At 40.1% G+C, this 23,690-nt stretch overlaps 1 protein-coding gene across 1 annotated transcript in view; it reads right to left on the bottom strand.

The window, feature by feature from the left end:
• Positions 1–23,690, bottom strand: part of LOC133041381 (selection and upkeep of intraepithelial T-cells protein 8-like) — a 45,458-nt gene that overhangs the window by 17,309 nt on the left and 4,459 nt on the right. The gene's annotated exons all lie outside the window — the stretch shown is intronic.

The raw sequence follows: 23,690 nt of genomic DNA, 5'->3' as shown, positions 1-23,690 counted from the left end.
CAAATATTTATATATCTTTAAGGGAAATGTAAGACTGTATTCACATCATAGCTGTGTGCTAAAAAAATGAGTCAAGAGCTGAAGGAAGAAGTTCCTCTGGTCATGGGAAACAAAATCTGTCTACTCTTGAAACTAAACATAATTTAGCTACTGTTGAAAAAAAATAAAAAAGTCCTATTTGGACTTTATAAAGCCCATGTGAAAATATTTTAAGTAATTGTGCTTTAAATTTTATTATTGTACATATCTGATAGATATGACAAATGATTATCAGCAATGCTAGTCTTTAAACAATTCACATCAATGGATAAAATTAGGCAATGGGTTGGCATAGCACCCAGAAAAGCAGATTACAATTTCCAAAGGAATGTAATCTCTAAATGACTCATAGTTATTTTGGTATTTCCCACCACTACCTCTCATTCTTATTTAGAATCATTAAACTTTGAATTTATGAAAGATAAATAATCATTTTTTAAAACAAGCTACAAAAGAAATAAAGGCACATGTTCAGACTTATAACAAATGTTCATGGTATTTTTATTTGTAATACTCAATAGCTGAAAATAGCTCAAAATTTTACTTATAGATAAATGGATAAGCAAGTTGTGATATGTCCATGTGATATAATTAACTCAGTAATAAAAAGGAATGAATCATTTTTACATGTGTGTGAATTTTGAAAGGATAGTGCTGAGTTAAAGAAACCAGACAGAAAATTATACACATTCATTTTAAAAGTATTCAGTTTATTATATTTCAATTATACCTCATTAAATTTTTTAATCTACTTTTACAAATGCAATTAAAACTAGTAATACTCTTTTATGGGGTACTTACATTTAATAACAATACCACCTATACTTAAAGAAGGATTCTTCATCACTGGGGATACCTACCATAGCATCTAAAGCACTGGCATCACTGTAAGCTTTTTTAATGTCTTTAAAAAAAGAGGCTAGGGAAGGGGTTCCATTTCTGGGACCCAGGGCAGATAGGATCGGTCTTTAATTGTCAGCAATTGAAAAATGAAGTATGAAAGCAGATCTTCCTTTTTTTTTTTTCAACTGTGCTGGATCTTCACTGTCGCTCATGGGTTTTATTTGCCCCATGGCATGTGGAATCTTAGTTCCCTGACCAGGGATGGAACAGTATCCCCTGCAGTGGAAGGCAGATTCTTAACCACTGGACCACCAGGCAGATTCTTAACCACTGGACCACCAGTCCCTAGATCTTCTCTTTTGAAACACCTCACCATCTGTTACTTTTCCAAATCCACAAGTACCACTAGTCTGTGATGAAAAGATTGGCAAAATACTACAGAATTAGAGCTAAAAGAACCCCTAACACCATGTTTAAGGAGGTGGAATATAGCCTTATCCATATCTATCTTTCACAGTCTGGTCACTTACTTGAGCTCCAGAATCCAGAAGAAATTTCTTTCTAGGTCCTTCATTAAGTTGTCTCAATGTCCAAGGGTGAATCAGCCATGCTGCCGCATGAGATACTACAAAGTGGGTCCTGTGTACCAGAGCAGTCACCTCTTGCCTGCCAGCTGAACTTGTTTTTATTCTAAATTGAAATCAATATCCTTTCATAGAGACAATAGCAAGGTGCCTATTGTCTGTATTATAAGATCTCAAAACCATTTGCAGCTGTACCTTGCATCACCTGAGAGAACTCGTGTTATCTTTTCAAGAGACATGTACTGACAACATGCCTTAGCCTGAAATGATATCTGAGCTCATCAGTCTTTATGTATATTCCCCTGGATTTTTCCTTTACATGAGAATTCTGGGGAAATCTTAAGGGGAATTCTTTCTCTTATTAACAAACATATGCCATGCAAGTTACCTATCTAAGCACAATTTAAAATTCCCTCTTACTCATCCAGCGCTACCGAATACTATCTATTCTTCTCTACAACTGTTCTGTTTTCCTGCTGAAAATCATATTACATTCAATTTAGAGAAGGGCACAGGACAAACATTGGAAAAATAATTTTCAAAGCTGTTTTTAATAATGACTAACAATGGAATTTTTAAATTAAGAGGAGCCTAGAGAAAACTTAGACAGTCTGTGCTAGAAGTTATCTGGTCCATAGGGGACTTTAATGATAGTGTTCTAAAAAGGACATGAACCTAGGTCACTAGTGCCCCAAAGTACAGCTATACAATGAGGCTTATGGAGGACAGAACTTACAAGCTGATAAATACAGGACCATGGACAAACCTCTAATTCTTCCTTTTTCATAGAAAGCTGTTCTGAGGCCAGGCACTGCTGAACTGAAGGCAGCTTGGATAGTGTTCCTTCTGTAATCCTCTGCTGTAATGCTCTACTTCTAAGGCATGAGAAGTAGGAAGCATTCTTGTGACTTTAGTCTCGTATGCATGCTAAGTTGCTTCTGTCAAGTCCGACTCTGTGCAACACTATGGACTGTAGTCTGCTAGTCTTCTTTGTCCATCGCATTCTCCAGGCAAGAATACTGAAGTGGGTTCCCTCCTCCAGGGAATCTTCCCGACCCAGGGGTGGAACCCAAGTCTGTAACAAGTCTGTGAATATTTCATGCATTGGCAGGTGGGTTCTGTACTACTAGCGCCACCTGGGAAGTCCTGACTAGTTTTGGCCTGCTTTCTTGAGCTAATTCAGACCTTTTGAGCTATTTCTGCTGAGCTACCAAAAGGAGGGTTTGGAAATGAGGGCCATCTAGACTTTTTCCTCTATATCTCTGACACTTGGAGGTTCAGTAAATATTTCTTCGCACTGTGTATGCAGACTGGGCTAATCTGTTTTTGGACCAGAGGACAGTTTCACAAGGATTCAAAATTTGCTATTCTTTCATCCACATAAACTTTAGGATTACCTCATAATTTTCAGTTAAAAAAAATGCTGGATTTTGATTAAAGATAATTGACATATTGAGACTTCTGATCAATGATTATGGGTATTGCTCAATTTATTTGGGTCATCTTTATCTGATAGTAAGTGTAATTATCTTTTTGTTAGACATTGGGGGATTTCCCTTTGTGGGAAACATATAATAAAATTTTGTCTTAAAAGAGGATCCTGGGAAACTGTCTCTAAAATGTGGAATTGAATATAGAAAGTTTAATTGGAGTATATACTTGGGATCAACACCAACAGTCAAGTGAGTGAAGTAGGATTTAGCAAGAACAGTTGTTGAACTGTGATGGAGCAACAATGAATGTTGGTACCACAGGAAGCTGGGATGGTCCATTAGGGTTGCTCCACCATGAGGTGGGGTTGGGAGTTGTAGACCCTCATACAACTACAAGGACAGTCGTTGGTATAGACTTTCCTTGAACCTGAAGAGGATGCATGACCTGTGACAAGGGAGCTTTGGTTTGCTTTGGTTGAGGACAATTCCCATGAAGGCACTTAGCCGAGAAATTGTAATCACTGGCAACTTGGGAATGGGTGACTCAGTCTTGAAGGAGATCTGGAGGGCCCACCAGAGCATCTGCTATATACCACCCCATGCACTGCATGATCCATGTGCATTCAATAGTAAATTAATCTAGAAGTCTGCATGCTGTCTTTTCCTAGTGAGCTTATAGCTGATCTTAAGGCCACAACTAACACCATCTCCCTCTTCTGCTACTTATTCTAGATTCCTCAACCTTTCAGCTATTCCTCTCACAGCCTCTGTGAGCCTATGTAGCTCAACTAATGTGATGACTGAGCTTCTGATCCCTGAGATATATAAGACATTTATTACCACAACCTTCCCAAGTGATGAATGATATAACTTACCATTTGCTATTAATATTTGACAAGCTGGGTGTCAAGCAGCAAGAAGGAACTTTTGGAGGTCATGGAAAGGTTCTGTACCTTGAATGGTCATGACTACAAGATAGAGATTTTGAAAAATGCCTCACACTATATTTTTAAAAGGTGCATTTTATTGTATGTAAATGATATTTCAATAAAATTTTTTAATTGAGAAATGGAGTAACAAATGAAGCTCTAATGGATTATCTGGATGCCAAACTATGTAAATTATATACTAAGAACCTTAAGTGTTTGTTGAAATGACTCAGAAGACTTAGTTTATTAAAAATGGCTTTATTACAAAGGACATAATCCAGTAACAACAGAAGAAGAACATGCACTGAAAAGAGTTTGGAATTCCTAGAAGTGGGCTTCTTGGTCTACCTGTAGGGTAGCCTCACCCAGAATATGCATTGTCTCCAGATCTCAGATCACCACTGTGTTTGGTGAAGCATTCCAGGGCTAGAAAGCCCCAAATCTACCTATGGTGGGGGTCTCATATTGAACTGTGCACATAAATCTATTCCAGCTATGTGACTAGACTTAGGCTTTGAACCCTGACATTACCTAGTCCCTCCCCCCACCAAAATCTGGTGCTAATCTTAAATAAGATCATCATTCCTAAGCAATGAAGACAGACTGATGCTTCTTGCTTTATAACAACTTACAGACCCATGGTTTCAGAACACCATTTATCTTCAGTTGATGGATTCTACATTATTTACCAAGGGTCAATAGCTCTGGAGATAAGCATTCAGTCAATCCAGACCAGCTGAGATTAACTGATGCTGTAAACAAACATAGTCTTCCCTCCCTCCTTATATACCTCTTCCTGATGATAAGCATAAATTACCCCTGTCAAGATAGTGGCAACTTTCCTCACCTGCTATTTACTTGGCCTGAGAAACCCAAACATTGGGTGGAACTTCTGATTCCGGCTATGATGAAGTAACAAAGATAGGACCTAACATTAATAAACAATGATTAAACAAGAAAAAGAAATAAAATACATAAAATAAATTTTAAGAAATGGATTTTTTTTTCAAATCGTGGCAACAGGCACAATAAAATCAATGAGGCAAGTTCTAAATCACCTAGGCTTCTGGGAGGCAAGTTTTTGATTACTGTCAGAGGAACAGAGAAAAGAAACAAAAGGCCTAGCTGAGTTGAGAAGATATAATAGATTTCAGGAAGGTAAGGTGGAAGGAAAAAGTAAGGCTGAATTCCAGGAAGAAGGGATTCATGAAGGAAAAGAGCTACGGAAATCTTCAAAGCACCTTGAATATTTTCTGATTATTAAATAGTGCATGTATAAAGTAAAACTCCACAAAACTGGGCAAAGGATGATTAATATTGCCTTAATACCAATACCAAAGGCACTACAAGACAACTGCAGACCAAAATCCCCTGTGGAAACTGATTCAAAAATCCTCAATACTAGTAAATAGAAGCCAGTAGCATATTAAAAGGATTATACAACATGCTCAAGTAGGATTTACTCTTAGATTAAAAGGACGGTTCAATACAAAAAATTGATCAAAATAATATACCATATTAACAAAATAAAAGGAGAAAAACCACATGATCATCTCAATTGCTGCAGAAGAAATATACAACAAAATTCAAAATCCTCACACGATACTAAAAACAACTAGAAATAGAAAAAACTGTCTCAACATAAAATATATGAAAACCCACAGTGAACACCAAATTCAGTGGTAAAAGATGGAAAACCTTTCCTCTAACATCAGGAACAAAGTAAGGATGTCCACTTTTGGCACTCCTATAAAATGGTAGATCAGCAGTAAAATAATCTGCCTGCCAATTCAGGAGATGTGTGTTCAATCCCTGGGTTGGCAGGTCCCCCTGGAGAAGGAAGTGGCAACCCCACTTCAGTATTCTTGCCTGGGAAATCACAAGGGCAGAGGAGCTTGGTGGGCTTCTGTATTGGGAGATGTATTCTTTACCAATGTGTCACCTGGGAAACCCATGTATATACCACTTACATCTTTTGTCTATTGATGGATACTTGGATTGTTTCCAAATCTTCAGCATAGTGCCTAGTTCAAAATGTAGTATTGTGCTCTTCAAATTTTGTTGAAAGGATAGACCTCATATTAAGTTGTCTGACCACAAACACACACACACAAAATCAAACATAAAACAAAGGGACACAGGGAAACTTTGGGAAGTATTGGATACATCTGTTACCTTGATTGTGGTGATGGAATCAACAGGGTGTGGGTTTGTTTGAACTCATCAAGTTGTACTCATTAAATATGTTCAGTTCTTTGTATATCAATTATACTTCAATAAAGCTCTTAAGAAAAAGAGTTAGTGATTAAAGTACAAGGGCTCTTTCTCCTAAGCTATTGACAGAAATGTTGCCTCTCAAAATTGACAAGATTCTTTGCTTGATCTAACATTAATCAGGATTATGAGGCTTTCCTAGGCCCATCTGCCTACTTCCTTATAAAATTTCATTTTACCAGGAACCTTGCTAAATCAGTTTAACCAGAATCCCCACACCCCCCTCACTATCCAATAGCCTCAGTGTCTGACCAGGTTCCTCATCCTCCACCATTACCTGTATCATGTCTGATCACATTGACCTGTCTTCATTCAGCAAAAATCCCTTGTCAGATTTCCCCTTACTCCTGATGTTTCCTCTTAGTGTTTTTGTTCACTGACTTCCACCCTGCTGCTTGGTAATAAAATACCACTTGCCCCTGCTGAATTTGGAGTTGAGCCCATTCTTTCTCCTCCACTGTAAAATTCCATTCCATCCTACCTGATGGTCCTGCAAAAAGACTGTATTACCATCTTTAACAAGGGTCATTGAATATTTTTGGTACCATGGTGGCTCCCTTGGAGAGAGACTTTGGGACTTAATCCTAGCAGTCTTCAATATTTTGTTCACATATCCTCTAAAAGGATTTAAGTAACTCTGTAATCCCTTGAGAGCTTCCTAGGTGGTTCAGTGGTAAAGAATCGGCCTGCCGATTCTTTGGCAAAGGCAGCAGATGATCTAACCAATTTAGACGTGGCTGTAAGAGTATTTTTAAGATATGATTAACATTGAAATCAGGAAGCTTAAAGAAAAGTAGACTACCCTCCACAGTGTGGGTAGGTCTTATTCAATCAGCCAAAGACCTTAAGAACTAAAACTAAGATTCCCAAAGAAGAAAACATCTGGCTCATGGCTGTAATGTAGAAACCCTGCTTCTGTTTCCAGTTTGCAGAACTCTCCTGCAGATTTTGGACTCAAGACAGCAATGTCAACTCTTCCTCAGATCTCCAGCCTGCTGGCTTGCCTCACAGATTTTGAACTTGCCAGTCCCCACAACAATCTCCTGACTCAGTTCCTCTAGTATGTATATTTATACACAGATATTCATATATATGTGTATTATATATATGATAGACTAATTAATATATATCAAAATGGAAATTAATATAATTACCTCTCCCTGACCCAAATGATAGAATTCCTTAAAATCACTGAGCCCAAGGCTAAAATCCTAAAAATAACCTTGCTTTATTTGTTAAATTAGCAGTTTCTCTCTCCATTAGTCATTTGGGGACCTTAGTTTGATATCTTTTATTATATTTTTACAGGTATAAATGCTGATAAAAGTTTCCAAAAAACAAGCAATACCCCTCCATTTCTAAAACTCTGCTGGAGAAGAGAAACTAAACTAGAAGCTACTTCTTCAAAAAGATACAACTGATGAATCTTTGACAATACTAATCATGGGGGGTGGGGAAGTAAATGTGAATAAACATTAAGAATGGAAATCACAATGTAATTGCAAAGTCAAGAAAAAATAAAGGTAATAAGATTGAAACAATGATTGCATACTAATATATTTGAAAATAGATGAAATGAGAAAATTCACAGGAATCAATCAACAGATTATGGCAGAGACTACCAATTTTCCTACAATATTTTTTATCTTGTCCTTCTATCTCATTAGAACATTTATTTTTTTTAGGTGAGTACGTAGTCCAATGAAATATAAACCACATTATTCAGCATCCTTTGTAGTCCTGTAGACAGATGAGACAATTAAATATAAGGGTTAATTATGGTCCTACTCCAAAGAAATATCCACAGAAAGAATATGTGCTCTCTTTACTTTGGTTCAGGTACTTTCATGAACTACATGGAAAAACAATACAATTGAAGAGATAACTGGTGATTGTGGAATAGACTTCCTGTCTTAGTGAGAGGAAAAAAAAAAAAGACATTGTCATCCTGTTTACGCCATGATTACCTGAAGTTTGCAATAACCTACATCTAAACCTAATCCTAAAAAAACAAAATTGATGAACTGGATTTCATCAAAATTAAAAACTTCTTATCAACAATACTATTAAGAAACTAAATGGAAAAGACTTCAATCAGAAGAAAATATTTGCAATATATACATCTGACAAAAGGTTTGCACCCAGAATATATAAATAACATTTACAACTCAATAAAAAATTTTGAAACAACCCAATTGAAAAAGACTTAAACAAACACTTCAGAAAAGAAGATATATAAAAGGCCAATAAGCATGCTAAAATGTATGCAATATTACTAGGTATTCAGTTCAGTTCAGTAGAATCACTCAGTCATGTCCGACTCTTTGCAACCCCATGAACTGCAGCACACCAGGCCTCCCTGTCCATCACCAACTCCCAGAGTCCACCCAAACCCAGGTCCATCGAGTCGATGATGCCATCCAACCATCTCATCCTCTGTCGTCCCTTTCTCCTCACGCCCTCAATCTTTCCCAGCATCAGGGTCTTTTCCAATGAGTCAGCTCTTCGAATAAGGTGGCCAAAGTATTGCAAAGTAAACTACATTGAGATTTCATCTCAGAGTCACTGAAATAGCTAAAATAAAAACACTGACAACACAACGCATTGCCAAGGATGTGATAACTGGAACTTCTATATCCTGCTATTGTGTCCAGGACTGGCAGTTTCTTATAAAGTAGATATCTACCCAGGGACTGGCAGTTTCTTATAAAGTAGATATCTACCCAGTAACCCAAAAATTTCTATTCCCAGGCATTAATCCAAGAGAAATGAAAACACATCTACAAACCTCTTTGTAGAAGAATGTTCATAGTAGTTGTACGGTCAGGCCACTCAAGATGGCTGTCCTCTTGCTCTCTGTACCTCTCCTCTGCTCTACCAGTGTTTCTGCAGCTACACCTCAGTTACATGACTGATCTTCCTACTTGCCCCAGGTCCCAGGTAATGATTGTTCCAACTTTAGATCAGAACACTCCACTATGCTTCTCAAAAGGATGGTTAGGGACATGCCCCTCTGCTATTTTCCCTGGTAAACAATGAGTCCACTAGATATCAATGCCACTGTAATTGATAATCTCCCCCTGCCGTCAGGCTTTCCTTGTGGCTCACTCAGCTGGTAAAGAATCTGCTTGCCATGCAGGAGATCCAGGTTCAATCCCTGGGTCAGGAAGATCCCCTGGAGAAGGGAATGGCTACCCACTTCAGTATTCTTGCCTGGAGAGTTCCATGGACAAAGGAGCCTGTGGGCTACAGTCCATGGGGTCCCAAAGAGTCAGGCACAACTGAGCGACCAACATCTTCACTTCCCCCTGCCACCAGGAGTGAAGTCTGTCACCATGTCTTGCCTTGCCATCCACAGTACATGGTGGAGTGTAGCTCTAGGACCTTCCTTCAGACATGTAAGCTCCCCCATTCATTAAACCATTGATATCTCTGTTGCTGACTTTGGGCTCTTTCTTCAGTCTTGAAGCTGGGTAAGCACAACCCTTGTAGTCCTGTCAAAAATCAGAAATAGTCCAAGGTGAAGTGAAGTCGCTCAGTCATGTCCGACTCTTTGTGACTCCATGGACTGTAGTCTACCAGGTTCCTCCGTCCATGGGATGTTCCAGGCAAGAATACTGGAGTGGGTTGCCATTTCCTTCTCCAAGTGCCCGTCAAAAAGCAAATGGATAAAATGTGGTGTATGGATAAAGAAAATGTGCTATAGTGCACAATGAACAAGCATATGCATTTTTCAAAATTCTTTGAACTGCACACATGATTTATTTGTTGCACTGTAGGGTTAAATTATATCTTGATTATAAACAAGAGAATGATTCTGTTGATTATTCTCATTGTTAAGGGTGGGGAAAGATAAATTAATTGATAATCAGTTGACCCAGGATAGGAATTTTTCTAACTCCCCCTAATTTTTTCCTTCCCTGGGGACGTTTACCTGTCTCTACATGTTAGAATTTCCTTGACATTTAACAGAGCTCATTCCTGAGGTATGAGTGGGAAAGACAAAGGATAAAGAGGAAAATACTGAGTAGAGGAAATCTTAGAAAATTTTATTTTTGAATATTGGCCAAAAGCAATAGTAAAACGCGGTAAGCTGTTCATATACAAAAAGATTCACTATAAAGAAAATCCCAAGGAATTGCAAAAATGAAACAAAACAAAAAACTCCTGGAACTGATAAGCAGTGATAGCAAGGTTGTAGGATGCATGGTTAATATCCAGAAATCAATTGCCTTTGATTCTATCTTTGCCATTCCCTGGGAATATGTAATTATTTAAAAATTAAGATTCTAAAGTGGAAATTTTATCTACTCTCCTAAACTACAAATATATGTAATCTTGCCTACTTTTGATAACTTGAATGCTGATAATCCATCAAATGACATAAAAAATTGCTGCTCCACCCTATGAGATTTATTGATGGGACATAAGCCAAGAAACCCACAAAAATATCTGAAAAATGAGGTAATTTATTTTAAAATCATCTTATACTGAAGCACATGCACATCTGCAGCCCTATCTCTCAAAGAAAATTACTAGTAATGTAAGCAGGTTTTGGCAGGATGTAGTTCTTTGCAGGAAAGAGCTCTCTACAGAAGGCCCCTTTGTCTTGTCACTAACCTTAAACCAGGCACCTCTGGCTCTACTTATCACACAATGCCTTGACTAATCTATTGGTTCTTTCCATAGATCAAAGTAGAAATGAAGAATAAGTAATTAACAGATGACTAGATCTTTTCTCTAGCATCCCCTTCAGTAATTTTGCCAACAAACTGTGTGAACAAGACAGAATCTAAAGAAAAATCACAAGAAGTTGACAATTCTGCGCACAGTTGGGGGATGGAGTCTATGTTGACCCCTATCTCAGTGATTAACTGAGACTGTTACTGAATTCAAGCTCACTCTGCCAGCCACACGAGAGGCCAATAAATCTGAGGGACGAGGTGCTGAGGCAAAGAATATGACTGTTTGGAAAGTCGGCTGGCCTAGAAGATGGCAGACGCAGTTTGGCGGAGTCCGGATGCCAGGTTCTTTTATCGGGTCAGAGAGAGAGGCAATGAGCAACTAAAGTAAAAAGGCAGAATGGAGAGAGCGGGGCAGTGATGAACTAAAGTCAAAAGGGCCCTCAGTCTTGCTAAACATCTCAGGGAAGGGCCAGCCTTTGGAAGGGGGAGTGTTAATCTCTTCTATTCACAGGTGAGCAGGATCAGATTATCTTTCCGAACCAAGGTACTTTAGTTTACAATCAGGCAGAGGGACAGGGTCTTCTGAGGTGAGTTATTATGTATGATTGTAATAACAAAACAACGAAAAGCAAATCAAAGAAACAGCTTCCAACATGGAGTCAGAATTGGCTTCTTATAGACTCAACAGACATTGAGTTTGAGCAAATTCCAGGAGATGGTGAAGGACAGGGAAGCCTGGCATGCTGTAGTTCATGGGGTTGCAAAGAGTTGGACATGGCTGTGGGACTGAACAACAACTACAACAAGATTGCTTTCCTTTTCCCCTTTAAAAAACTTTCATGACAAAGCAGAATCTTCAGAGGTGGTTTTGGGGGGGACATTTAGTTCATCATCTCCCCAGGTTGCTGGCATTCTGACTAAAAGCAACTTTCCTTTCTACCAACAACTGCTTCTTGGGTATTGATTTTCTAGCAGCAAGCAACCAGTTCTAATATGGTATGAGGAACATTTTAGAAAGTGTTTCCCTGGTGGTTCAGGTGGTAAAGAATCTGCCTGCAATACAGGAGACCTGGATTCAATCCCTGGGTCAGGAAGATCCCCTGGGGAAGGAAATGGCAACCCACTCCAGTATTCTTGCCCGGAGAATTCCATGGACAGAAGAGCCTAGTGGGCTACAGTCCATGGGGTCTCAAAGAGTTGAATACAAACCGAGTGACTAACACATTGCACAATTAGATAACATTTTGGCATATTTTAATGAGTGCTTACAAAGCTTCAGCATGCATGGGAATCACCTAGAGAACTTGTTAAAACACAAACCACTGGGTTCCACCCAGAGAGTAGGTGGAGTTTCTGATTCAGTAGATATAGGCAGGTAGGTTCCAAGAAGTTCCAGGTAGTGCTGATACTATCCATGGATATCGAGACCACACCTTTAGTATGACTGATTTTTAGTATGATTTTAGTATGACCATTTTTCCAAACACTATTTTCCAAAATAAAACTAAACTAATTGAGAAATAATAAAAAGATCAAGGCAGATTGTGAATTAAAATGTCATTGCAACATTTTAGTCACTCAGTCATGTCCGACTCTTTGTATCCCCATGGGCTGTAGCCTGCCAGGCTCCTCAGTCCATGGAATTCCCCATGCAAGAATATTAGAGTGGGTTGCCATTCCCTTCTTCAGGGGATCTTCCCAACCCAGGGATCAAACCCAGGTCTCCTGCATTGCAGGAAGATTCTTTACCATCTGAACTACCAGGAAAGCCCTTATAAATCATTGGTATAAGATGAAGTTAGCATATATGAGTGGGTGGGTGATTCATGACTCTAGCCTTTAGACACATGACATAGAGTCAGACAACCGCTAAACTTACCCACATTGAGAACACATATTTCCTGTGGGTTGCCTGTTCCTTAGATAGATGAGGGGAAGAAGTTTCAGGAAGACACAAGTCAGTTCCTGATCCCAAATGCATGCCATGAAAGCACGGAGAGGAGTGAGGAGGTAGGGTGAGACCAAGGATATTACTCTAATACCCTTAGGAAAAAACCCTTTCATGAGGACTTCCCTGATGGTCCACTGGTGAAGAATCTGCCTTCCAATGAAGAGGGCAACTAAGCCCACACCACAACTAGAGAAGCCTGTGCATAGCAACAAAGACCCAGGACGACCAAAAAAAATAAAGAACCCCTCTCACAAGGAAGCAAATCTCAACACTGGGAGAAAAACATAGCCCTTTCAACCATTGTTTTCACTCTTCTCCAGCACCACAGTTTGAAAGCATCAATTCTTCAGTGCTCAGCCTTCTTTATGGCCCAACTCTCACATCCGTACATGGCTACTGGAAAAACCTCTTAATTTATAGACATTGTGATCATCTTTGCATGAAACTTTCCTCTGATATCTCCAATCTTCTTGAAGAGCTCTCTAGTCTTTCCTCTGTTTTCTTCTATTTCTTTATGTGTGAAATGAGCACAATTGTATGATAATTTGAGCATTCTTTGGCATTGCCCTTCTTTGAGATTGAAATGAAAACTGACCTTTTCCAGTCCTCTGGCCACCGCTGAGTTTTCCAGATTTGCTGGCATATTGAGGGAAGCACTTTGACACCATCATCTTTTAGGATTTTAAATTTAGGAATTTAAAGCTCAGGACTTTAAATTCCATCACCTCCACCAGCTTTGTTCATAGTAATGCTTCCTAAGGCCCACTTGACTTCACACTCCAGATCTCTGCCTCTAGGTGAGTGACCACACCATTGTGGGTTATTAAGACTTTTTTTGTACAGTTCTTCTGTGTATTCTTGCCACTTCTTCTTAATATCTTCTGCTTCGGTCAGGTCCATCTCATTTCTGTCCTTTATTGTGCCCATCTTTGCATGAAATGTTCCCTTGGTATCTCTAATTTTCTTGAAGAGCTCTCATGTCTTTCTCATTCTATTGTTTTCCTCTATTTCTTTGCATTGATCACTGAGGAAGGCTTTCTTATCTCTCCTTGCTATTCTTTGGAACTCTGCATTCAATTGAGTATATCTTTCCCTTTATCCCTTGCTTTTCACTTCTCTTCTTTTCTCAGCTATTTGTAAAACCTCCTCAGACAACCACTTTGCCTCCTTGCATTTCTTTTTCTTTAGGGTGGTCTTGTCACTTCCTCCTGCACAATGTTACAAACCTCTGTCCATAGTTCTTCAGGCACTCTGTCTTCCAGATCTAATCTTTGAATCTACTCTTCACCTCCACTGTATGATCATAAGGGATTTGATTTAGGTCATACCTCAATGGCCTAGTGGTTTTCCACACTTACTTCAATTTAATCCTGAATTTTGCAGTAAAGAGCTGATGATCTGAGTCACAGTCAGCTCCAGGTCTTGTTTTTGCTGCCTGTATAGAGCTTCTCCATCTTCAGCTGCAAAGGATATAATCAATTTGATTTTGGTATTGGTGATGTCCATGTGTAAAGTTGTCTCTTGTGTTGTTGGGAAAAGGTGCTTGTTATGACCAGTGCATTCTCTTGGCAAAATTATGTTAGCCTTTGCCCTGCTTCATTTTGTACCCCAAGGCCAAATTTGCCTGTTACTCCAGGTATTCTTGACTTCCTACTTTTGCATTCCAATCCCCTCTGATGAAAAGGACATCTTTTTTGGGGTGTTAATTCTAGAAGGCCTTGTAGGTCTTCACAGAACTGGTCAACCTCAGTTTCTTTGGCATCAGTGGTTGGGGCATAGACTTGGATCCCTTCATGGATCACAACCTTGTTGTGGCTAAGGGACTTGTATGACTCAATGAAGCTATGAGCCATGCCGTGCAGGGTCACCCAAGATGGATGGGTCACAGTGGAGAGTTCTGACAAAACGAGGTCCACTGTAAGTGGGAATGGCAAACCACTCCAGTATTCTTGCTATGACAATGCTATGAACACTGAAAACCAAAAAGGCAAAAATATATTACATCGAAAGATGAGTCCCCCAGATCAGAAGGTGACCAGCATGCTCCTGGGGAAGAGCAGAGGGCAATTACTAATAGCTCCAGAAAGAATGAAGCCGCTGGGCCAAAGCAGAAACATCACTCAGTAGTGGATGTGCCTGCTGGTGAGGGCAAAGTCCAGTGCTGTACAGAACATTATTGTATAGAAAACTGGACTGTTAGGTCCATGAATCAAGGTGAATTGGATGTAGTGAAGCAGGATGTGGTGAGAGTGAGCATCACCATCTTAGGAATCAGAGAACTAAAATGGATGGGAATGGGTGAATTTAATTCAGATGATCATTATATCTCCTATTATGGGCAAGAATCCTTAGAAGAAAGGGAGTAGCCCTCACAGTCAACAAGAGTCCAAAACGCAGTTATTGTTCTTCAGTCACTCAGTCATGTCCGCCTCTTTGCAACCCCATTAGCTGTGGTGCCCCAGGCTTCCCTGTCCTTCACAGTCTTTCAGGGTTTGTTCAAATTCAAGTCCATTGAGTAGGTGATGCCATCCAACTATCTCATCGTCTGTCATCCCCTTCTCCTCCTGCCTTCATTCTTTCCCATCATCAGGGTCTTTCCCAATGAGTCGGCTTTTTGCATCAAGTGATCAAAGTATTGGAACTTCAGCTTCAGCATCAGTCCTTCCAATGAATATTCGGGGTTGATTTCCTTTAGGGTTGATGGGTTTGATTTCCTTGCTGTCCGAGGAATACTCGAGTCTTCTCCAGCGCCACAGTTCAAAGGTATCAGTTCTTAGGCACTCAGACTTTTTTATTGTCTAGCTCTCACATCCATTCACAACTACTGGAAAAACCATAGCTTTGAATATATGGACCTTTGCAGACAAAGTTATGTCTCTGCTTTTTAGTATGCTGTCAAGACTTTTCACTGCTTTTCTTCCAAGGAGCAAGTATCTTTTAATTTCGTGGCCCCGGTCACTGTCCACAGTGATTTTGCAGCCCAAGAAAATAAAGTTTGTCAGTGTTTCCATTGCTTCCCCATCTATTTGCTATGAAGTGATGGGACTGGATGCCATGATCTTCAGTTTTTGAATGTTGAGCTTTAAGCCAGCTTTTTCACTCTCCTCTTTCACCTTCATCAAGAAGCTTTTTAGTTACTCTTCGCTTTCTCTCCTGCCCCTGCTGCTCCTCCTCCCTGGGCACTACATCCCTCCAGCCCCAATGGGTGCTCTCTAGTCAATTTCACAGACCAGTGGTTTGAGATGATGTTGTTCCAGTAGACCACACCCTCTCAATTTCCCCATAAGCACAGACTCCTCTAGTCAGGGAACAATCCCCTCCTGACTCAGCCAAACCTGTTACAAAGGAGAGGCAAGTTGCTCCCTCCCAGGATTTTGGTTAAGTGCAATGCTAAGGTGCAGAATACACCCCCAGGATTTCTTGCCTCACTGACTTATGCTACCCTTCTGCTTGGGCTTTGTCTTCTCTCCTTTTCAACTAAAACCCTACTTATTCTTCCTACCAGCTGAAATCCAACTTTCTTTAGAAAGCTTGAATAGTATCCCCACTCTATGTGATGAAGTCTTCTTTTAAGCTCCTCAGAGGTATTATACAAAGATTTTAGAGTAAGACACCCACCTAAGTTGGCCTCTGAATTGTCACAAATAAGCCATTTGGTCACTCTGTGCGTTGGTTTCTTCATCTGAAAACTCTTATATGGATGCCCTAAGGATTAAACCACACTACGGGTGTTTTGCTGATGAGTAGGCACTCAAAAGGGGCTTTCCTGGTGGCTCAGTGGTAAAGAATCCGCCTACTAATGCAGGAGATGTGGGTTCGATCCCTGGGTCTGGAAGATCTCCTGGAGAAGGAAATGGCAACCCACTCAAATATTCTTGCCTGGGAAATTGCACGGACAGAGGATCCTGGCGGGCTACAGCCCATGGGGTCGCAAAAGAGTGGGGCACAAGTTAGCAACTACAATAACTGTAGTAATTAGGTTTGCTTATATAGTAGTGTTTATGACTTCATCTTTGCTTCCTCCCCCACTTCCTACCCCTCCTCCACTATGAGTTCCTTGGGAGACAACCTCACTAATTCATCTTCGCTCAATCATGTAAAGAACCTGGGGTGGAGAGTGTTCATTCATTACTAGATAAACTGAAGTCATCTAGAACTTTGTGCTGTCCAATCCAGAACTTGCTATCCACAGGTAGCTATTTATATTCAAGTTAATTATCATTAAATTTAATTAAAAATTTTGTTCCTCATTTGTATTTGTCACGTTTCAAGGGTTTAATAGCCATATGTGGTTAGTAGCTACCATTTTGAACAGCACATGTTTGGAATATTTCCATCATAGCAGAAAGTTCTACTGGACCACACAAGTCTGAATGTTAAATACAGAGACATATTATCCAACAACAGCTCGGATTTCCAGCTGCCCACATAATCCTCGTTGATGCTAGACACTGCAGGCAGATGGGATCACACATAAAATAGTGTCTGAAGTGCCACCAAAGTCTCTTTGTTGTTGTTGTTCAGTGGCTAAGTCCGTGTCCGACTTCTTGCAAGTTGTGGTCTGGAGCCCACCAACGTCTCTGCTGCTGCTGCTGCTAAGTCGCTGAAGTCGTGTCCGACTCTGTGCGACCCCATAGTCGGCAGCCCACCAGGCTCCTCCTTCTCTGGGATTCTCCAGGCAAGAACACTGGAGTGGGTTGCCATTTCCTTCTCCAGTGCATGAAAGCGAAGTCGCTCAGTCGTGTCCGACTCTTCGCGACCCCGTGGACTGCAGCCTTCCAGACTCTTCTGTCCATGGGATTTGCCAGGCAAGAGTATTGGAGTGGGTTTTCATTGCCTTCTCCAACCAAAGTCTCTCTACTCATTATTTAAAGGTAAACAGCAGTGGGAAGATACTGAAATCTGCTCTATTGCCCCACCTTGTGTTCAACCCTTGATATTGCGTATTCAAAGTAAATAACTCATAGTGATAAAACGCCTTATCGCTGTTTAGTCCCTAAATCACATCCCGAATCTTTGCAACCCCATGCACTGTAGCCCACCAGGATCTTCTCTCCATTGGATTTACCAGGCAAGAATTTGGAGTGGATTGTCATTTCCTTCTCCTGGGATCTTTCCTATTCAGGCATCAAAACCATGTCTCCTGCATTGCAGGTGAATTTTTTACCACTGAGCCACCAGGGAAGCCCGATAACATCTCTGTTAAGGAAAAAAAAAAAATCTCAGATAAAAAATCTAATGTTATACCTCAAGTAACTAGAAAAAGAAGAACAAAATAAACCCAAAGTTATTATAAGGAAGGAAATAATGAACTTTAGAGCAGAAATAAATGAAATGAGACAAGAAATACAACAGAAAATATCAACAAAACTTAGGTTTTTGAAAGAATAACAGAATTAACAAAGTTTTAGCTAGAAAAGTTAAAAAAAGAGAGAAGACTCAAATAAAATCATAAATGAAAGAGGAGACATTACAACTGAATCCACAGAAATATAAAAGATCACGAGGCTTCAATGAACAATTATATGTTAAAAAATTGGATAACCTAGAAGAAATGAATGAACTTTCATGCCGGGGTCCAGCCCCGGCAGGATCCAGGGGGTACCCTCAGGATGAACGGCGTTGGCGAGAGAGAGAGAGAAGACACGTGAGACCAGCCTTGATAGGGCCAAGTCTCAGGATGAACGGAGAGAGAGAGAGAGAGAGAGAGTGACCAGACGGGGGGTGTTTGCATGGTCTGGCACAGTCTGGCAATGTTTTATTTTTTACTGTGGCTTTTATACCCTAAGTTAGTACATTTCTAAGGGAAGATAGTTTAACATTACATCAGCTTGTTCTTCACGAAACCAGGGTGTTTTCTGCATGCTTCTTTGTTTATGAGGGTCTTGTACATTATCGTCTGGCCTTGGGGCCTATTAACATTTTATGCAGGTCAGGTGAATGTAAACCTATTTTCTGTTTCTATGGTGACCTTAACTGAAAGGTAGCAGTCTCATAGGACAACAGTACAGAGTAGAAGTATAACCTTGTTAACACAAAAATTAATCCTTCTGCAGAAGTTGTCAGTTGCGTTTATCTAAGAAGTTTACCCCACACTGACTCTGCGACTTTGGTGAAGCAGCTTCTGCCTAGCACTCCTGGCTGACAGTTAACAACCATTTCATTGTTACTGCACTAGGGCTAAGTTCTTATTTCTCTAGATCTTTAACTATATTAATGGTTTCTATAACACAACGGTAGCACATTAAAAGCAAAAACACAGCAAGCAAAACACAGCAAGCAAACGTCAACCCAATAACCACCTTTAGAATAATTTTTCTTGTGTTTTGTAATAGGGCTTCCTCACTCCCCGAAGAGCTCTATGTCTATTAGGGCTTTTATGTGATCAGGTTCTTTATGCTGTTTTGTGATTAGGGTATTATAAGCAATCATGCATATTAGTACCAAGGGCATAAATGCATTTGCCAAACAAAATAAAATACCAGCAAATGAGTTTAAATTAAAATACTCCTTTCACCCTGGATAATCTCATAAAATACCACCACCTGGGAAACTTATAGATTAAAGTTCTAAATTGATTCTTATTTGGAAAGAGATCGGGGAAGATCTTCTGCCTGTGTTACAGAAATAGTAGTCTATTGAAGCAAGCATCAGAAAGACAGATATCATCTTTAAGGTGAGTGCCGGGGGCAGCTTTTCGGAATCCCTGAAAACCTGATCCGCCTTGCCCATCAGGTTTTCTCCCTCATGACCTTGTCATGGGTGAGATCTCGTGTGCTGGCTCCCAGCACTTCCAGAAATATACAACCTAAAAAACCTGAATCAGGAAGAAACCAAAAAGCTAGAGCACATCAATAATGTGTAAAGGGGATTGAATCAATAAACCAAAATCTCCCAACAAATAAAACCTAGGCTGAAATGACCTCACTGGTAAATTCTACCAAATATTTAAAGAAGAATTAATACCAAATCCTTCTAAACTCTTCCCAAAAATCAAAGAGAAGGGAACACTTACAAACTCATTTGGAAAGGCTCGCATTACCTTAATACCAGAGCCAGGCAAGGTCACCACAATAACCGAAAATTATAGGCTGATAACCCTGATGAACATGAATGCAAAAATTCCCAACAAAATACTAGCAATCCAAATTCAAAGCACATTAAGAGAACCATATGCCATGACAGAGTAGAAATTATACATCAGTAAAGCTGGGAAAGACTAATTCTTTGAGGTCCACAGCCCACAGAATCTGTGGAGGAGGCAATATTGTGGGCTCACAAAAGCGATGTCTTAAATGCAGTGGATTCTGAATGCTTCCTTTCCATGACAAGGGCTAATGGAATACATACGTGAATCTTTTTTTTTTTTTTTTTTATTATTATTATTATTTTTTTCCAGTGGGTTTTGTCATACATTGATATGAATCAGCCATGGATTTACATGTATTCCCAATCCCGATCCCCCCTCCCACCTCCCTCTCCACCCGATTCCTCTGGGTCTTCCCAGTGCACCAGGCCGGAGCACTTGTCTCGTGCATCCCTCCTGGGCTGGTGATCTGTTTCACCATAGATAGTATACATGCTGTTCTTTTGAAATATCCCACCCTCACATTCTCCCACAAAGTTCAAAAGTCTGTTCTGTATTTCTGTGTCTCTTTTTCTGTTCTGAATATAGGGTTATCGTTATCACCTTTCTAAATTCCATATACATGTGTCAGTATGCTGTAATGTTCTTTATCTTTCTGGCTTACTTCACTCTGTATAATGGGCTCCAGCTTCATCCATCTCATTAGGACTGGTTCAAATGAATTCTTTTTAATGGCTGAGTAATATTCCATGGTGTATATGTACCACAGCTTCCTTATCCATTCATCTGCTGATGGGCATCTAGGTTGCTTCCATGTCCTGGCTATTATAAACAGTGCTGCGATAAACATTGGGGTGCACGTGTCTCTTTCAGATCTGGTTTCCTCAGTGTCATACGTGAATCTTTCTGTCATCCAGACTCACACCTCACTTAGAATGGTCATGGGCGTTCACCAGGGACTTTATACTTGACTGCCTCTTACGGCTGCTAATTCTTACAACAATCTCGAGATCTGGAGGACTAGTTTCAGTAGGTTAGAAAAGAGACTTGGAGGGGGAGAAGCAGTTTGCTAAGGTCACGCAAATAGTAAGATGAGGAACAGAAAATCAAATCCAAGTTTGACTGACTCCAAATGCCCGGCTCTTTTCTCTGGTTCCAGTTCAAACTGAATCTTCCCTGTGGGAAGGGATCTGATCTCTACCTTCTTCTGAACCAAGACAGTTGTAGAACAGAACCAGAAAGTGAAAATTCCTGAAGTTTGTCCCAGACAGCACCTGTTTTTTGTCCCATATCCATTTATGAAATGATAATAAGCTGTGGTAGACAGATGGCTGCCACAAAGGCTAGAGATGGTCAGAAAAAGACCCCGCTAATGAGAAGAGCTGACTCATTGGAAAAGACCCTGATGCTGGGAAAGACTGAGGGCAGGAGGAGAAGGAGACTATAGAGGATGAGATGGTTGGATGGCATCGCCTACTTCAGTTCAGTTCAGTTGCTCAGTCATGTCTGACTCTTTGTAATCCCATGGACTGCAGCATGCCAGGCTTCCCTGTTCATCACCAACTCCCAGAGCTTGCTCAAACTCATGTCGATAGAGTTGGTGATGCCATCCTACCTCAATCTCATCCTCTGTCGTAGTCTTCTTCTCCTGCTGTCAATCTTTCCCAGCATCAGGGTCTTTTCCAATGAGTCAGTTCTTCCCATCAGGTGGCCGAAGTATTGGAGTTTCAGCTTCAGCATCTGTCCTTCAAATGAATATTCAGGACTGATTTCCTTTAGGATTGACTAGTTTGATCTCCTTGCAGTCCAAGGGACTTTCAAGAGTCTTCAACACCACAGTTCAAAAGCACCAATTCTTCAGCACTCAGTTTTCTTTATGGTCCAACTCACATCCATACAATGACTATTGGAAAAACCATAGCTTTGGCTAGATGGACCTTTGTTGGCAAAGTAATGTCTCTGCTTTTTAATATGCTGTCTAGATTAGTCATAGATTTTCTTCCAAGGAGCAAGTGTCTTTTAATTTCATGGCTGCAGTCACCACCAATAGTGATTTTGGAGTCCCCAAAAATAAAGTCTCTCACTGTTTCCATGTCTCCCCATCTATTTGCCATGAAGTGATTGAACCAGATGCCATGGTCGTAGTTTTCTGAATGTTGAGTTTTAAGCCAAATTTTTCACTCTCCTCTTTCACTTTTATCAAGAGGCTTTAGTTCTTCTTTTCTTTCTTCCATAAGGGTGGTATCATCTGTGTATCTGAGGTTATTGATATTTCTCCCAGCAATCTTGATTCCAGCTTGTGCTTCATCCAGCCCAGCATTTCGCATGATGTACTCTGCATATAAGTTAAATAAGCAGAGTGACAATATACAGCCTTGACGTACTCCTTTCCCAATTTTTAACCAGTTTGTTGTTCCACATCCAGTCCTAACTCTTGCTTCCTCCTGACCTGCATACAGATTTCTCAGGACTTAACAAACATGAATTTGAGCAAATTCCAGGAGACAGTGAAGGACAGGGAAGACTAGCATGCTGCAGTTCATGGGGTCCCACAGAGTTAGACATGACTTAGCAACTGAACAATAACAACAACATAGAGATTTATAATTTTAGAGACTTACAGAAAGTCAGTATTTCAAGGAGTTTCAGAATATTTCAGGAAGATAGTCGGTGTCCCAAAAGTTTCAGAGAAATACAGAAAACACTAGATATTTACATATTTTAGAGAGATAATGAGAGAGTTGATCAGAAAATGTGAACAAAATCAGAGAAAGATTCAGATACTTCTCTGACACACTGGCTCCTATATGCCAGGAATGTCTCAGATAACTTTTGACATCTTGTTGCAATTGAAAAATGAATCCCCCATCTGTGTAGAGATATTGTCTGTGGGAGTTTAACTGATTAAACATAGGTGTGAGAGGGAGTGAAGAATTCTCACCTATTGGTTCCTCACTTATTAGAACTAAAGAGTCTCTTGATGAAAGTGAAAGAAGAGAATGAAAAAGCTGGCTTAAAACTCAACATTCAAAAAACTAAGATCATGGCATCTGGTCCCATCACTTCATGGCAAATGGGAAAACAATGAAAACAGTGACAGACTTTATTTTCTTGGGCTCAGAAATCACTGCAGATGGTGACTGCAGCCATGAAATTAAAAGACATTTGCTCCCTAGAAGAAAAGCTATGACCAACCTAGACAGCATATTAAAAAGCAGAGACATTACTTTTCCAACAAAGTGCCATCTAGTCAAAGCTATGTTTTTTCCAGTAGTCATGTATGGATGTGAGAGTTGGACCATGAAGAAGGGTGAGTAACAAAGGATTGATGCTTTTGAACTGTGGTGTTGGAGAAGACTCTTGAGAGTCCCTTGGATTGCAAGGAGATCACACCAGTCAATTGTAAAAAAAAAAAAACCAACTCTGAATATTCATTGGAAGGACTGATGCTGAAGCTGAAGTTCCAATATTTTGGCCATCTAATGCAAACAGCTGACTCATTGGAAAAGACCTTGATGCTGGGAAAGATTGAAGGCAGGAGGAGAAGGGGACAGCAGAGGATGAGATGGTTGGATGGCATCACTGACACAATGGACATGAGTTTGAGCAGGCTCTAGGGATGGTGAAGGACAGGGAGGCTTTATGTGCTGCAGTCCATGGGGTGGCAAAGAGTCAGACAGGGCTGAGCGAGTAAACAACAGCGTTGATTTCTCTGCCCAGGATTGTGGGATGGAAGATGCTAAAATTTGTCCTATGTCTCCCCCCTGTGGTCGTCTGTTGTACTTCACATTCTGAAAAGTATATTTCAGGGGCCCAGGCCCAGACTCAGATTTGAGTCTGAATTATCTGCTTTAAAAGCTTAGAC

Source organism: Dama dama, chromosome 20 (assembly GCF_033118175.1).
Source record: "Dama dama isolate Ldn47 chromosome 20, ASM3311817v1, whole genome shotgun sequence".
NCBI lineage: Eukaryota > Metazoa > Chordata > Mammalia > Artiodactyla > Cervidae > Dama > Dama dama.
This window is presented reverse-complemented; position numbering and strand designations above follow the sequence as displayed.